Below are 16,424 nucleotides of genomic sequence, written 5' to 3'. Positions count from 1 at the left end.
TAATAATAATAATAATAATAATAATAATAATAATAATAATAATAATAATAAATGCAATACTCAAAGGAAGGAAGGAAGGAAAATAACCTAGGCTCCACGCCATGTGAATTCAGCCACAATGTGAAGGGCATTATTTAGCTTTTAATGCTATTAATTTAATGTTGATTCTAAATATTCTGGTTCTTGTTCCTATGTGATAAAAATTGCTTATCCATGCAGATTAGTTTTTGCTCTTGATGTCACACATCATCCATATTTTTGGAAAAAAGGAAAATACTGCGTATCTGACACCTCTGGGAATCTGAACTCAGAAACACCCAACTCAACAGATACAAGCCTTTTGACTCTCTCACTTCACAAACAACATTATGCAGTCATGGATAATGAAAAAGAAAAGCTCTGCTTTTAAACAGTTGCATTCTTTTACCTTAATCTTCTTGGTTCCAAAGGCTAGAATTATAAGGCAAGATGAATGTTTGACATCTGAGTCAACAAAGAATGCCATCATTTATCATTTAGCTATGACATGGAAATTTCAGAGATTTCATAGTATACTATAAACAACAGATAAGGACTTGGACCCAAAGTTATGCCTAAGGCATTTTTCTTTAAATGCCCTGGAACATTTCCACTGGTCTTCTCATTACAGTCCAGTGGTTCCTCCTCATCACTGTTTAGAGCCAAGTGATTCCCCAGAAGAATGTGTGATGGAGTGGAACAGCTGCAGTAAGAGGAGAAACCAAGAAGGATTGGTCACACAACTCCCACCTGTGGGAGTAGGTGCCCTCTGCTTGCATTGCAGTTGGTCTCTAACCCATGACTCAACTGAAAAGCATACATTTCAAGTGATCCTTGTTTCCTATCTTATTGTAAAAATGATTCCACTTTTCTGCCACTCTAGCTTTACAAAGTTCCAGCTGCTCAAAACCTTGTCTTTAAGCTGCCTCTCAACCTTGGGGAAGTTGGAGAGAACGCTCTCAATTTAATACATGCATCTGAGGAAGTAGACTGAAGTCTACGAAAGCTGATCCTTCCAAACTTCTTTATTTCAGTTAGTCCCAAAGGTGCTACAAGATCTCTCTACATACTGATTCTACAGACTAACATGGCTACATCTTGGAATTCTACTCTTATTTTAAGTCAGAGATAGATAAATATCATTATCCACCACAGATGAATTTCGTTATCCACCATCCTGATGTCCTTAGATATAGTGTGGGACATTACATTTAAAAAATATTTTTAATAAAATGTGTTCCTAGCCATGGCTAGGGAACACATTTGTAGTTGCTATATTGGCTAGTGGCCAGAGCTCTACAAATCAGTTCATTGGGAACACTGTGTGGCTTAAATGGATGAGAAATATGTCCCATTAAGTCACTGAGTACAGAAAGGCTCTTGTCCATGCCAACAGAGGAAAGCTAAAATATGTCTTCAACTGATTTTGGTCTACAAGACCAGTACTACACTACTTAATTTTTCCCAGGCAGAATTGAAAGTTAGAATCAAGGTCCTAGGGAGAAACTTTAAGAAGATATGGGAACTTGCTCTCTTTGGCAAAAGCAGTTTGTGCCTTCTAGTATTTGTCAATAAGTGAGCAGTTGCTTTCTGCAGTTATTGAAGCATACAAGTTATCATCAATGGCAGTCATGTTTATGTAGAAATGCTCCATGTAAAAAACCAGGAGTTATTTCCCAAATGCAATCTCAGCCAGGCAGCAGTTTCTTGGTCAAGATTTCTCAAGCAGTGATGAGTAAAATCTCACCTTCCATGTGTTGTTAGACTGCAGCTCCTATTGTCCCCTGCCATAGGCTGTGCTGGGCAGGGTTGATGGGAGCTGTAATATAACACCAGAAGGGCTACCTCTATGTTTTAGGATAAAAGATATGGGGCAGAGGAGGTAGAAGTCTTTCTCTCTACATTGTCAACAACTACATATTAAACAGCACATTATGGTTGCAAAAGCAGATATGTATGGCAGACCTCTTTTGTCTGTGCAGTGGTGCATAACAGATGAAGCAGTTCTTTTGTGACCCACAACTTAGATGCTATATGTTGACGTATTATAGACAGACATGTAGGTTGCTAGATTTAACTCTATGCTTTTGTCAAATGACAAACTCTGGTCAAGCAGCTGTTATTGAATGCTATGTGAGAATGCTCTATCCCAATTGAATTCAGAATCAAAAGCTTCATGCTATCACCAACGTTTGTAAGCCGTGATCATGCATAGCAGCAGTTTCCCTAGAAGTGTTCTAATATGGCTAAAAATGGATACGCTTAGGTGAGCAAAGAACACTCTATTGTTGTACATTTTAATTGGCACTGATATTGTCTCTTTTATAAAGCACTTCAAGGGGCGAGAGAAGGAGCTGTAGGTCTACATATGCTTTATTTCCAACCATTTCTTCCTGCTTTAATTCCAATTTCTGGGAAGTCGCAGCCTACTAGAAAAACAATAATAATTCTCAGCAGAGGATAGCAACATTTTTTTCCAGAAGGCTGATGAATCTTTGGACCAGAAAGTCTATTCCTTATTCTTCTTGACTGACAGGAATTGAGCAGCCAGGCAGAACAATCCAGCTGTCTTCACACTGCAGTCCCTTGCAAAGTATTTCCCCTGGGTAGAATATGCAAAGTCACCTATTGGAGGAGTTGTCCCTCCATTAAGACATTAGAGACTTTACTGATGAATAATGTAGTAAATTGGTAATTGAAAAAAAATCCCACTGAGGCATAATGAGTGGCCCTTGCACATGGCGACAGAAGCTCTTTATGTGTGCAACATTCACAATGGTATGCATACCTCTCATGTACTCAGTTAAAGTATAAAACTCTGTGGTGAGTGAGTGTATACATGGGTGTGTGCATGTATATACAAGTATACACATGAGTATACACACACATTTACTATCCTGTTCTATATCCAAGATTAATAAAAACAATGACAAATTATAACAATAATTTTAAAAGACTAAATATTAATTAATCAGTTAAGAAACAGACCATTTATAATTCATTTAAAGAATATAAAATAGTGCAACGATAGCACATGTGCAACCTGGATAAAATAAAGACTTTAATAAAAAGCCAAATTTTGATTTGGCTTCAAAATGATATCAACATTGATGGTAATTGGGTCTCCAGAAGGAGGGCATTCCATAATTGGAGTGTCTCTACAGAGAAGGCTTTGTCCCATGTCCCTCTATAATGACTTACCCTATTGATGGGATGCAGAGGAGGTCCCCACCAATAGATCTCAATTCTCAGGCAAGTATATATAGGGAGAGGCATATGTGACTTACATTAAGAAAAACAGTGCTTAAACAATCCTTTCCCCAGCTGGTGCTCTTAAAATGATGTTTATTACAATTCGAATAAGTATTAGCATGGCTAATGGTCAGGCATTATGGTAGTTGGACTTGCAAACATTTGGGAAGATAAACTATTCAGGGAAAGGCAGGTTTGGTCAATTTTGTCTACATTATATACCAGTGCATTTTAGTATATAGATTTTTCCCTACTGAGTAGTCTACCTATTGGTTTGATTGCTGAATTAGTGGTTTTTATTATTATTTAAGAAGAAATGAAGAAAACATTATAATAACTCCTAAACAGGAATGAATAAAACATCATGATTACTAAGCAAGAATGAACGAACCCTTATTATGGTTACTAAGCAGGAATTCACTTTGTGTCTCAAGGAAAGAGACACGTTGTCAAGGTTTAAATGTTAATCATAGATTATTATATTCTTAGGTGTGTACAAAGAAAGCTGCATTTAATTATGAGAAGGATAAAGAAACACTCCTTGCTAATATTTCAATACAACCATGTGTTTTTATGCCAGTTCTACTTAATGACATATTAACTAATATATTGTTTACAATTAGGACAGATGAGGCAATGAACTCTTTTTCAGGAATAAAAATGAGGAAAGCTGCTGCAGGCACAATTTTCTACGGGTTGAATTGTTACTAAATGTGACAAACAATTTCTGAGAATCATTATCAATTATGATTGTCATATTATTAGGATTTTAGAAAATGATGTACCCAACACCAACACAGCACTGTCTAAAAATAATGGTTTGGATTTAAAAGCTGAAAATGTGCTGCTCCTTTGCTACAGCTTGGGAAACAGTGGGGGGCTGGACTCCAACTCCCAGAATCCCTCAGCCAACATGGCCTGTGGCAGTGCAAGCTGGAGTATTCTGGTAACTAGTAGTCTAAACAAATTTCTTCTCATTGATGAGCTACCTTCATATTTTAGGCCTTTTAATGTAAAGACAAGCCACAATTTGTGTTTGCAATTTACATTTCACATTTATGTTTCTCCAGAAATTAAAAAAAAGTCTCAGCCACAATGCATAGCTCTCTCAGCTCATGTATATAAGGTACAGAGAGGTGAGAGAATGAGGGCAAAGTGAGAGAATGAGGCTGTTTGGTGTTTTGGCATAGAGTTTCGGGTAATAAGAAAAAGTGATTGGGTTGGTTTACATATAAATGCCTAGGCTCAGGAAAGGAGGCCAGGGAGGAAGCAACTGCAGTCTTGGCATTGCTGGAAGGAATTCCCATTGCTTGCTTAGAAGGGGCAGTGTGGGGAGGAGGAAGCAACTGTGATCTTGGCGTTTTTCTCTCTGTTTGTATGCTCCTCTGAAGAGGAACTGTCATCTAATAGCATGCCAACACACTGCAGCCAAACCCTCTTGGGATCAGCAGTTGCTGCCTCTTCTGATCCCTCTGAACAACACCAGCACATTTCTTTAGCCTGGAAAAGGTAAGCTTTGAAGTTTTATTAGTGAAATTCTGTTTCAAATTGGTAGTGGGTTGAACATAACCACTAGCTTTGTGGCTACTTCTGCTCTGTCAGAAATCAGCCCCCTGGTCTCCAGTGAATCCTTATTTCTGATTCCCACCATTTATGCCAGTCTCTTATTACATCTTGACTCCAGAGTCGCAACCCCAACGTCAACCAAAATCCGCTTCCATATGCAACATAATTCTCCATCTCTGTTCCTTTTCCATCCATCCACCCCACCAGGAAAGCTGTTACATTTTTAAGTCCCATTCAAGATAGACAAAGGGGAAGGAGATCATTGGCACACCTAAGAGATACGTTTGGGGACAGGGATCTGGAGTTCAATTCTCCATTAGTTTTTCCTGGAGTGGATGAGTGTCTCCCTCCACTTCCACTGCAGAATTGGCAACCTTGTATTGATTCTTCTCTCATTTTCTGCAATGGAAAAGTGGTAGACAGGATGGCTACACAACAGGGCATACAAGATTTTTCCTGTCAGAAAGAGATTGCCTCTAGAAAATGGTAAATGCTTCTCTTTCTGCCACATACCAGTCACTGTCTACCAAAGCCAAAGGATATGCAATCTTATTGGGCACTGAAAGACAGCCCCTGAAGAAAAACCTGCCAAATTGTGAATGTCTCTATCTCCCAGCTATGTTCATTACAAAGCCATCATGAATAGGGGCACTGCATATCTCTTCTTTCTAAGCAACCTACCTGGAGAATAAAAGTGGTGGTCTCCATTATTGTTTCAAGCAAACCCTATGAAATAGAATGGAGATATAACCCAGGAACATATTCTGGCCTACTGAGGCCCCATTCTCACTAGCCCATTTGCTCTGGATAGAACTGGGCAGATCCGGTTGCCCCCATACCAAATCTGCATGGAAAGAAGTTTGTACTACCCTTTACCTTGATTGATGCAATTTGCCCCTCTGAAGTTTACATTTGCAGTACTGCTTTAAAATGGAGCCTCCTTTGTTGTCAATCAAATTCACTTCCGCTTTCATCAAAGGTGACATATCCTACAGCCATTGGCCAACCGAATGGGTGCTTTCCCCCCTCCTTTTTAAAAAAAAAACTAGCGGCAGTGTGCGCATAGTCTGTCAACTTGTCAAATTTTAAAATCTCCAGGTGTGTGTGAGTTGTGTGTATTTGGGTCATTACAGATTATGGCAACCCTAAAACGACCCCATTCTGGGGTTTTCTTGGCAAGATTGGTTCCAAGGAAATTTGCCTTTGCCTTTCCCCTGAGGCTGAGAGAGTGTGACTCCCCCAAAGTCATGGGTTTCCACAGCCTTCTCTCTGAATGCCAGCCTCTAGCTTCCCCTTCGCTTCCAGCCCAGCATTTCCTTCTCTTTGGAACCTCTTCCCTTCCCTTCAAGCCCAATGCCACCTCTGAAGCCCTTGCCTCGCCCCCCCATTCCATCCTCTTCCCTTCCCTTCCAGCCCAAAGCATGTGCATAATCTGTCATAATAATAATACTAATAATAATACTAATAATACCTCACCTCAGAATGCTATCTCTGCATCCTCTTTCTTTGCTTTCCCTCCAATTGCCACCCTGGAATGCCTTACATACACATATACATATGTAGCAAAAGCATTCACACATTGTATCAATTTGCCAAATTTAAAAGGAAACACAAGCATTCACATTTTCTGTCACACACACACAAAGAATAATTTTTAAAAAAGCCACTTGCAAAGTGATGTGCCATGCCGGCTGCAAGCCAATGAAAGGGAAATGTAGCACAAGTAGACACATTCTATCAATATGTATCAACCTGTAGAACAAGCATTTGCATAATTTGTCAAAAATAAAATTACAAAAAAGAAAGAGAGAAAAAGCTACCTGTGAGAGGGGAGGCATGTTCTGCCTTCTTCCCTCTCTCTGACCTAAATCCCTCCCCTGAACTTGATCCGATCAAAACGGGTTTTCCTAAAAGACATGGGAAATAATCCACTTTCGGAAAAACCACTCTAAGGGGGATTTGCCCTGGATCAGGTGTGAAAGACCCTAATTTTGATGTGTTTAAACCGGTGCCAATGGGAACTTCCGACTTTTAATCTGGGTTACAATTCAGTACAAAAGCCCCTGAGTTTAATATACCCTCCGCAAAGTCCTGGAAATCAATGGCAGGCAATTGCAGAGGTTGTTGCATCACATCAGCTCTTGCTTTTGGGATAGAATCTAGCTAGGATAGATGCCAGTTGTAGTCCACAATATCTGGAGGGTCACAAGTTGTCTTTACACATTCTGTATAGGAAGTATATGTCCCAGAGTTGTCTGCAGATGAACTGGAATGATGTATCTTCACTGAGGACTGTAAGTCAGGACAAAACAGTCTTGAGTAGAAAGGACTTGGAACTCCTGAAGAGGGAGAAAAACTCCTTAGGCTCATTGGTACTCAAAAAGCAAGATTATAAATTTAATAACATAAAGAAGAATGACCAGTTGTTTCTTCATGCAAGTTGCATCAAGAGAGGATGAAGCTGTTTTCAGTCATTAGTGTGTTGTACATTTTCCTGAGCCTCTCTCCTACTATTGAGACTCACAAGACTGAGCCACAGCATGACAAGATTTGGCCTTATTCCTTAGATACATCAGGAAGAGATCTTGTAGCTTAATGTGTTGTCACTGAGTAAAATTCACTCACCTACTGTTTTACTCTTGGTTTCTTTTAATCTCTTTCAAAAAGAATAGCTAGCAAGGAATTTTGAACACTAGAATAATCTTAACCTTTGGTAACGTTAAATCTTGAACCTGTTATAAATATGTGAGCTTTCTGAAATTCCTACACAGTCTTGTTCAAAGAGACACAATGCTTTTTTGTACAATTCGTACTGCATGATGTTTTATGAAATAGTACAAGTACAAATTCCCTCCTGAGGTATGATAGTTTTCATCCACACCACATGAAGCAAAATCTTCCCTACTCCCAGTTCCTCAGACTCAGAAGGAATTGTTCTGGTTTGATGGAATTTGATAAACATGCCAAAACTCTTATAGAACAGTTTGTTGTACGGGGATACCCTAAAAAGAGTTTGAAGCAGGCTTACTTCAAAGTAAGGAGGATGGAACGAAGGAGCCTCTTTGTAAAAAAAGAGAGAGAGGGAATACAAACCAGAATGCTCATACCCATCACTTTCAATGGCAATACCAGGCACATACAGAATGCAATTCTTAAATATTGGAATTTGCTCCAGGATGTTCCTGGGTGCTCTAATAAACCTTTATTTGTGTATAAACGTGCCAAGAATCTTGCAGATCATTTGGTCCATAGCAAGTGTACAGTTCAAGGGATTCTACCGTGTTTACCACAGAGTAGAATGAGAGGGAATGTTCCCTGTTATAATTGTAGTGTTTGTAAATACTGTGTAAGACTAACGGAGTTTGTCAATCCTGTGAACAATAGAGTGTATACCTTAAATGATTTGTTTACCTGCAACACCAAAGGAGTGGTCTATGCCATCCAATGCCCTTGCGACCTTCTTTACATCGGGATGACGACTCGCAGTGTAAAAACAAGGATATCAGAGCACAGGAGCTGCATCAGAAATAGAAGGATGACCGCACCAATGGTTGAACATTTTACTCTTTGCAATCACTCGGACACGGACATCAGATTTTGGACAATAGAAAGAGTCCCGGGAACTGGATTACATCTTGAAAGAAAACTCCGGCACAGGGAATTGTTTTGGATGTACACACTACAAACACAGAAACCGCATGGTCTGAATGACAACTGCAATTGGTCTGCTGTTCTATAAGTATTTCAAATGTTTGCCTTCTTTTTTTTCGGTTAATTGTGGCAGGGACTGTTATTACTTACAGGATCGCACCCACTACAGAATGATTTTTGATGAGATCTAACAGGTGTATTAGTTTTTGGTTTGCAAAAGGATTTAAATTTTCCCTTTGCAAAACAGCATCAGAGCTGACAAGTATTTGTGGGACACCCCAGCCTTAGGTAAGTTGGAAAGCAATTGCTTACACACAAAACAGCTTTTATTGTTATCCATATTTTTTCAAATTTTGCCTAAATTTTTCAGGCACGGCTCAAGGTCTTAGTTGACCTTCCACTTACCAAAAGGACAGGTGGTTCCCACATGCTTTACCTGACAAGGTGGCTTAAGTAGGTACCTATACATTTACTATTTTCCAGCTATATGGTCTTCTTTATGTTGCACAGTGTTTGATTTTCACTCATTTTATTTCCACAGTTCTTTGGACCACTGATGAAGACAATTGTCGAAACGCGTTTGGTCTTTTTTTGTAACTTTTTAACACTTTTATCTGCTTTGGGCATACTGTATATCCCTTTTCAACCAAGCCTCTGTCTGTGCACTCTGTAACTATAATAATATCGTGTGTACTTGTTTCCATACATGGTGTGAGACGCAGAGGAATTGTTAAAGTTTTGCATCATTTTGGGAATTGCAGTTTTCAAGCCCAGTTCTGCCTATTAACTTACAAAGTGTGGCTTATAGGCCAGAATAAGCCTCACAGCAGGTTTTAGCTCTCGTTTTAGTGGTTAACATATTGTTCCAATAAAATTATAGTTTTTTTAGCTGCATTTTCCCCTAAACTCTGTGTTTTACCATTTGCTTCTTGGTTTAGGGTATCACCTCCCAGTTTCTCGTTTTATGAAATAGTACAAGTATACAGTAGTTGTTAATTGGAAAATCACACATTGCTAATAACAATTTGACTGCTGAAATCTATATACTGCATGCCAGACACTTGGGTACATTATTTGGTTGATATGATACTAAATGTTCCTTGAGAATGCATGCATCCCTTTTTCTTTCTTTTTAAAATACACACAAAGCGTTCCTTGGGTTTCTATAATATGAGTTACCTGTAGAATTATTTTGCCTCTGCCATGACTGATTCCACTCTGGGCCTCTTATTTTTTTTCATGATTAGCTTCTTTAAGCATCAATATAATAACCTGGTTCTTTTCTATTTACAAAGTGCATCATCACATAGGCCAATCCTTATAATAATCCCAGTACTGGAGGAAAGATGAAAAAGGAGGAAAATAATCACATAATAATCTGAACCCCTTTTATTTATTACAACAATGCTACGTCTTTTACCTAGCCAATTGGCCCAATATGAATCAAAACCACAGTTGATACATCTCCAGGCAGCATCAACAGCATAGCAACAAAGGCACAGAAAGCACTACTTTCTTGCTTCCATCAAAGACACTTCCAGGCAGTGGGTCTTTCTAGGGAGCTCAACTTTGCTTATTGGGGCACACTCAGCCAAGTATTTCCTTATTAAATTTCTCTCTGCTGAACAGCAATACATAAAAAGACTGAGTAAACTTTTTTTAACATGCCTTGCATTCTCCAGTCCCTTCTAAAATGATCAGACAATTTCATATCACCTTTTCCCCCCAGTGGTAAAGTGTCCATGAAGCAATCAGGATCTTCATAGAATCATAGGATTCTGGAGTTAGAAGAGACCACAAGGGCCATCCAGTCCAACTCCCTGCCATGCAGGAAATGACAATCAAATCATCCCCGACAGATGGCCATTTAGCATCTGTTTAAAGACCTCCAAGGAAGGAGACCCCACCACACTCTGAGTGAGTGTGTTCTACTGTCAAAGAGCTCTTACTGTCAGAAAGTTCCTCCTAATGTTGAGGTGGAATCTCTGTTCCTGTAGCTTGCATCCATTGTTCCATGTTCTACTCTCTGAAGCAGCAGAAAATAAGCTTGCTTCATCCTCAGTGTGACACCCCTTCAAATACTTAAAGAGGGCTATCATATCACCCCTTAACCATCTCTTCTCCAGGCTAAACATACCCAGTTTCTCTGTAAGTCTTTCATCATAAGATATGGTTTCCAGATCCTTCACCATTTTGGTCGCTCTTCTATGGATATGTTCCAGTTTGTTAACATCCTTTTTGAATTCTGGTGCCCAGAACTGGGCACAGTATTCTAGGTGAGGCCTGAACAAGGCATAATAGAGTGGCACTATTACTTCCCTTGATCTAGACATTATACGTCAATTGATGCAGCTAGAATCACATTGGCCTTTTTAGCTGCCACATCACACTGTTGACTCATGTTCAATTTGTGGTCTACTAGGACTCCTAGATCCCTTTCACACAGAGCCAAGTGTCCCCCATCTTATATCTATGCATTTCATTATTTTTTTGCCCTAAGTGCAGTACCTTACATTTCTCTGTGTTGAAATTCATTTTGTTAGCTTTGGACCATCTTTCTAATCTATTAAGGTCATTTTGAATTTTCATCTTGTCCTCTGGGGTATTGAATCAAAATTCAAAATGACCTTAATAGATCTTCCTCATAGTCTATTCCAAATAGGCACCTCAAAGAAAAGTACTGTACCTTCTGCTTTTATGTGATGGCTGACTAAGGCATTGACCTATGGTTTGTCAGTTCTACATTAGGCTGATTCTGAGAAAGAGGAAATACATCTAGTGTCCCCTGTTCTATCTTTTTTTATTCTCCTCATGGAGAAATAAGATCAAAATAGTGGCATCAAGATTTTTAGGTAGAGTTTATTAGTTGCCAGCCCAAATGCCCCCTGGTATGTGGAAGTATGATGAGAGTGGCACACAGTGCCCAATCATAGCTGAGAAGCTGTCAAGCAGATTCAAGCATTCCAGAACAAAACATCCCAGGAAGGGAGGACATTCTCAGGCTGTCCATACAACAGTGGTTGCCAGACTCTTCAGGCTGAGAGCCTGCAAAAGAGACATATTTTATGGATCCAGGGACTTAAATTCCAGGAAGAACTACAGGTTCAAATAACATGGCTTCACAATCACAGGGCCTAGTCATTTTATCAATTGCTCCACTGTGGTGGCTTGTACTCTGCTGCACTTCAACACCAGTAAAGGGGATAAAAATTCAACTGCAATTAAATGACTCAGTATAAGTTTCCACTTGATTTGTGGCCTCACTACTTGACTTCTGTGCACCTATCTGCCTGGCAGAGCTGCCCTTAACCTGGAGCAGAGTGAAAGAACTACCTGAGGTGGCAGATACTGAGGAACAGCAAAAGTTGATGTCTACCTATTGCTCCAGATCTTCCTGACTGCAGTCCTCTGTTGAAGAACAGAGCTATGGATGACAAATGGCCAGTTCTGAACTCCTAAACTGACTTCCCAAGTATGGTAGCAGTTGCTATCCCAGCACCAGTAACTTCAACTGTCAGTCTAGTCTGCTTTTGTATGTAGAACAAGAGAGAGGTGTAAAATGGCTTGGTCCTGCCCTGTTGCCTGCTAAGCACTGAAGAATTCATAGATTAATTTCTCCACTCACATTTACCCCTGTGTCTTCATAGATTCAAGCTGGTCAAGCACAATTAAGGTCTGAAATCTAATGTTCATTTTGGAAAGGGAAGGAAGGCCAACCAAAAGCTGTTGAGATGAAAGAAGAAAATTTGCTTACCTTGTTATGAGATGCTTTACTGGTGTGGAGGCCCAGTTATTCTCTGCCTTGCTCTTACTCCACTGAAACATGAAAATATTTTTATTCAGGCAGGCCTTTGAATTTTAAATATAGAGCAGCAGTGTGTGTGTGAAGTGGTGTTTAATCTTTTACTACAATTTACATTTTAAATATGCTAAAATATTTTAATCATTTTAAAAATAATATTGTTATTTAATTCTTTTAAAAATTTTGTCAACTAATGTTTTAGTTTAATTTTTTAAAATGATGATAAGCCACCTTGAATCCCACCTCAGAAGAAAGTTGGGATTTAAATTCAATTTAAATAAATAAATAAGCTCTTGAACACTATTGAGCAGAATGGTTATTTTAACTAAGCATCAACTATCTCTTAAATAACAATAGTAAATGTAAACAAATATTAAAGCACAGACAAGTGGAGATTTTAAATTTTACTTATTCAAAGGAAATTGAAATTTCCCTTTTTATTCTATACATCACATGTATTAAGTTGAAGCAAAATGTGCCATCACATATAGCAAAGTGAAAGATGAGAAGTCTAATCTCTGTCCAAGAGAGTTGTGGGTCATTGAGTCAATTGTCAGTAAGAGAAATATCAATTAGTTAAATTAGAGGCGGGAGAGACATAAATTATTTTAGGACTAGTGTTACCCAAAATGTAAAGCCCTGAGAGGCATCCACAGTCAATATATAAAGGGGGGGGGGATTAATTAGCTTAAATGAGGATTGTGAGAGGACTTTGGGTAACTAAAGCTAGGGTCAGACCTGCCTATAATGGTTCCAAAAAACTGAATTCCAGAATGCAAGATCAAAATGTAGTTTTATTTATAACAGCATAGGGAAATCAATCTTTTCACAAAAACACACACTCATACACAATACAAAAACTAACTATATAAAAGGTGTGAAATGATAGTGATTTTCAGAATTCCAAAGGGTGATACTGGCACAGGCTAGATGGGCCCTATGGGGCGCCGTCATGACGTGCGAGGGGCGGTGCTTTCAGACGCCCTTTGCATGTGACAAGGGCGTCAAAATGGCGGCATCCTGTACATACGGTTGCCACCATTTTGACGTGACGGACGCCTAGCGTCTGCACGTCTCGGCGCCCTTGTGATGCCGCAAGTGCGCCATTGGTGCCTTGCGGCATCACAACTGTGCCACAGAAAGAACCTGCTTTTTCCGGGTTCTTTTTGCTGCACAAGGGAGTTGCGCGGTTTGTCTGCTGCGGCTCCCTCACACAGCAAATCAGGGTGGCAGGAGACCACCCTTTTTGGGCGGTCTGTATCCCGCCACTGTACCAGTTCCAGAAGCAGTTTCCAATTGAGGGTTCTGTGAAGTGAAACGGCTCAGCAGCTGCCTGTTGCAACTGACAAGGTACTTGTCTGATCTCAACCAAGACCAAATTGGTGGTGGTGTTTTGACAAGTATTTTTATAGGACAAAACGTATCCTGGGGCAATTTTGAAATTAAGGTGAAGTTTCCAGAAGGGAAGAATAGAATTGGAAGTCTGTAAATGGCTAGACAATCATCATTAATGTCCCTTAACAAAGGAGTCTCACTCCCAGAGGTAGGTAATCTTGGACTTTTGTTCATATGTAAGGACAAGGTTTATCACCCACCAGCAATTCTATCAGTGAAGAGATTATGCAGATCCACATCTTAACTGATCTATCCTGGCTAAGTGCCCTGGCTTTCCCCATGCTGAGCCAGCAGTATCTCTAAATATGGTTCTTATATTGCATGGCTAGTTTTCCTGCACTGGGGTGCCCTCTCGACTACCTGCCTAAAACATCCCTTTAGTATCAATTTGATATCAAAAAGAGGGGGCGCAGAGCAGCTTACAATCTGTAAGCCAATTGCCCCCAATAATCTGGGTATTCATTTTACCGACCTACAAAAGGATAGAATACTGAGTCAACTTTGGAACCCTGGAATCGAACTCAACATTGTAGCTGCAGTACTGTCATATAACCACTGCGCCACCAGGGAGTATTCTTAAATTATAATACTTAACAAGACAGACATTTAAGCACCTTGGAATCAGAAGAAAAAAAGAAGAAAATAACAATATCAGTGTTTGAAAATCAAATTCTTAGTACCTTGGTGGAAATGATTTGATGCCAGAAGCTTGGACTTACTGCTTTTGATCATCATTTGATCATCATTTGAAGATCAAGGATTTAAGATCAACCTATTTGGTAAACAAATTAACAAATCATTTTAATATATGAGCATCATGAAAGAAACATTGAACCAAGAAATAGAGAGAGAGATTAATGTAAAGGAGGTTGTTATGTCTATTAGTAATAAATTAATGACAATTACATTTTGGAAAGATATTTAAAAAGAATACTCCAAGAATGCTCTTTAGAAGCACATTTGTTTAATGGACACACCAGTAAGTCTGCCTTGGAACAACAAAGTGAGTAGTTTGCTCACTTATAAATTTAACTATTTGTTGTTGTGTGTCTTTAAGTTGTTTTGGACTTATGACAACCCTAAGGCTTCATGGGGTTTTCTTGGCAAACTTTGTTCAGGAGTTTGCTGTAGCCTTCTTCTGAGGCTGAGAAAATGGGTCTTGTCCAACATCCCTCAGTGGGTTTCCATGTCTGAGTCACAGAAATTCCAAAGGATTTGAATCCTGGTCTGCAGAGTCATAGTCCCACTACATCACACTGACTATACAAGATATAATGTTTAAAGAATAAAAGGGAAATAAATTGTTTAATTTATAGCTGTATGATCTGACATACATGTCCCAGCAGCACACAAATTGTCTAATGGTTTCCATGTCCTTCTAGCATGTAAACTCTACATCCTGTCAAAATGTCATATCCTGTGGCTACATTCACTGCAGAGGTTTTTCTCTGTATTTTGTAGAGTGGACAGGCAGAAGCAACAAAATAGTAGATAATCCGTTCAGATATTATAGGCACCACCTGTGTAATGCAGATGTGACACATATAATACGTCCCCCAGTAGACTATGGGTGACAGAAATAGTGTATTTTTGCTCAGTAGCAAATGAACAGAGAGCTGTGGTCTTGGATGATAGTAAGGCTTATTGTTCACATGCTGGAATCTAAATATATCAAGATGCAATCAGAAAGAATTGTATGTCAGCAACAACTTGTGTAGGAGGATGGGTATAACATGTATTTTCTATAATTTTTAGAATATATAGGTATCAAAAGTGATGTTTGCAGGAAGCATCTTTCCTGTAGTAATTGCAGAAAGATTCTGCATATCTCCTTATACACTGAGTTTTAATCTAGGCTTGTTCTGCTTCCCCCAACTCAGAGTGAAACCAACAGGGTGGTCCTTCGAAGTGGAAAGTGCAGATGATTTACAGTATGTTTCTAAGCAGCAGAACACACAAAGAGGAACAAAAGAAATTATATATTTAAAAATACAGCTCTGTTTTCAACAGAGAAAATAATTCTAAAAACAATGAAGCTGAAAATCCATTAATATGTATAAACAAATAGAAAAGGGACCAGTCACTTGGATGTGTGTGTGTGTGTGCAACATTTGGTCCAAAATTGCTAGGATACAAATGTTAGGTTGTAATAACTGATATCACTCAAACTTTGTTTCAGTCAAATTGTAAGCAAACCCATCCACATTACCTTGATCAATGCTGAGTATTTCTCTAGCACCGAGATGGGTGCTAGGAAATGGTAAATATTTACGATATTGGTCCTGTAATAGGAGATAAGTAAGATCATACAAGTGGACCTTATTTCTCCTCACCTTCCCTCTCGGGCCCTCCGTTCTGGTAGTCAAGGTCTGCTGTCCCAGCCCAGGATTTCCTCTGCCCCATCTCGGATTCGCCCCTTTTCACTCGCTGCCCCTCACTCCTGGAACCTTCTTCCCCCGCAAACAAGAGCCATCTCTTCTTTCACCAGCTTCAGAACGGAGCTGAAGACCATCCTGTTCAGAGAAGCGTTCCCAGGCATTGCATAATTATCACTGGCTATTTGATGTTCTTTTGTTGTCTGTTTTATTGAATCGCTTCCTGTATTACTATGTATTTTATATGTATTATCCTACTAGAGAGGCCCCCTCCATCTTTCCCTTCTCCTTCTGTGTCGTGTCTTTTAGATTGTAAGCCCGAGGGCAGGGAACCGTCCAATTAAAAGATTGTATGTACAGCGCTG

General features: G+C 39.3%; 1 long non-coding RNA gene across 1 annotated transcript; it reads right to left on the bottom strand.

The window, feature by feature from the left end:
- Positions 1 to 6,837: 6,837 nt before the first annotated feature.
- Positions 6,838 to 14,477, bottom strand: LOC121929767. Its single transcript, XR_006103736.1, has 5 exons — positions 14,365 to 14,477; positions 12,242 to 12,303; positions 9,667 to 9,822; positions 8,248 to 8,352; positions 6,838 to 7,175 (listed from the first exon to the last, which is right to left on the bottom strand). It is a non-coding gene; the product is annotated as an uncharacterized LOC121929767 (long non-coding RNA).
- Between the last annotated feature and the right edge of the window lie 1,947 nt (positions 14,478 to 16,424).

Source organism: Sceloporus undulatus, chromosome 4, assembly GCF_019175285.1.
Source record: "Sceloporus undulatus isolate JIND9_A2432 ecotype Alabama chromosome 4, SceUnd_v1.1, whole genome shotgun sequence".
Classification (NCBI taxonomy): domain Eukaryota; kingdom Metazoa; phylum Chordata; class Lepidosauria; order Squamata; family Phrynosomatidae; genus Sceloporus; species Sceloporus undulatus.
The sequence above is the reverse complement of the archived record's forward strand: the minus strand, read 5'-3'. Positions and strand labels throughout refer to the sequence as shown.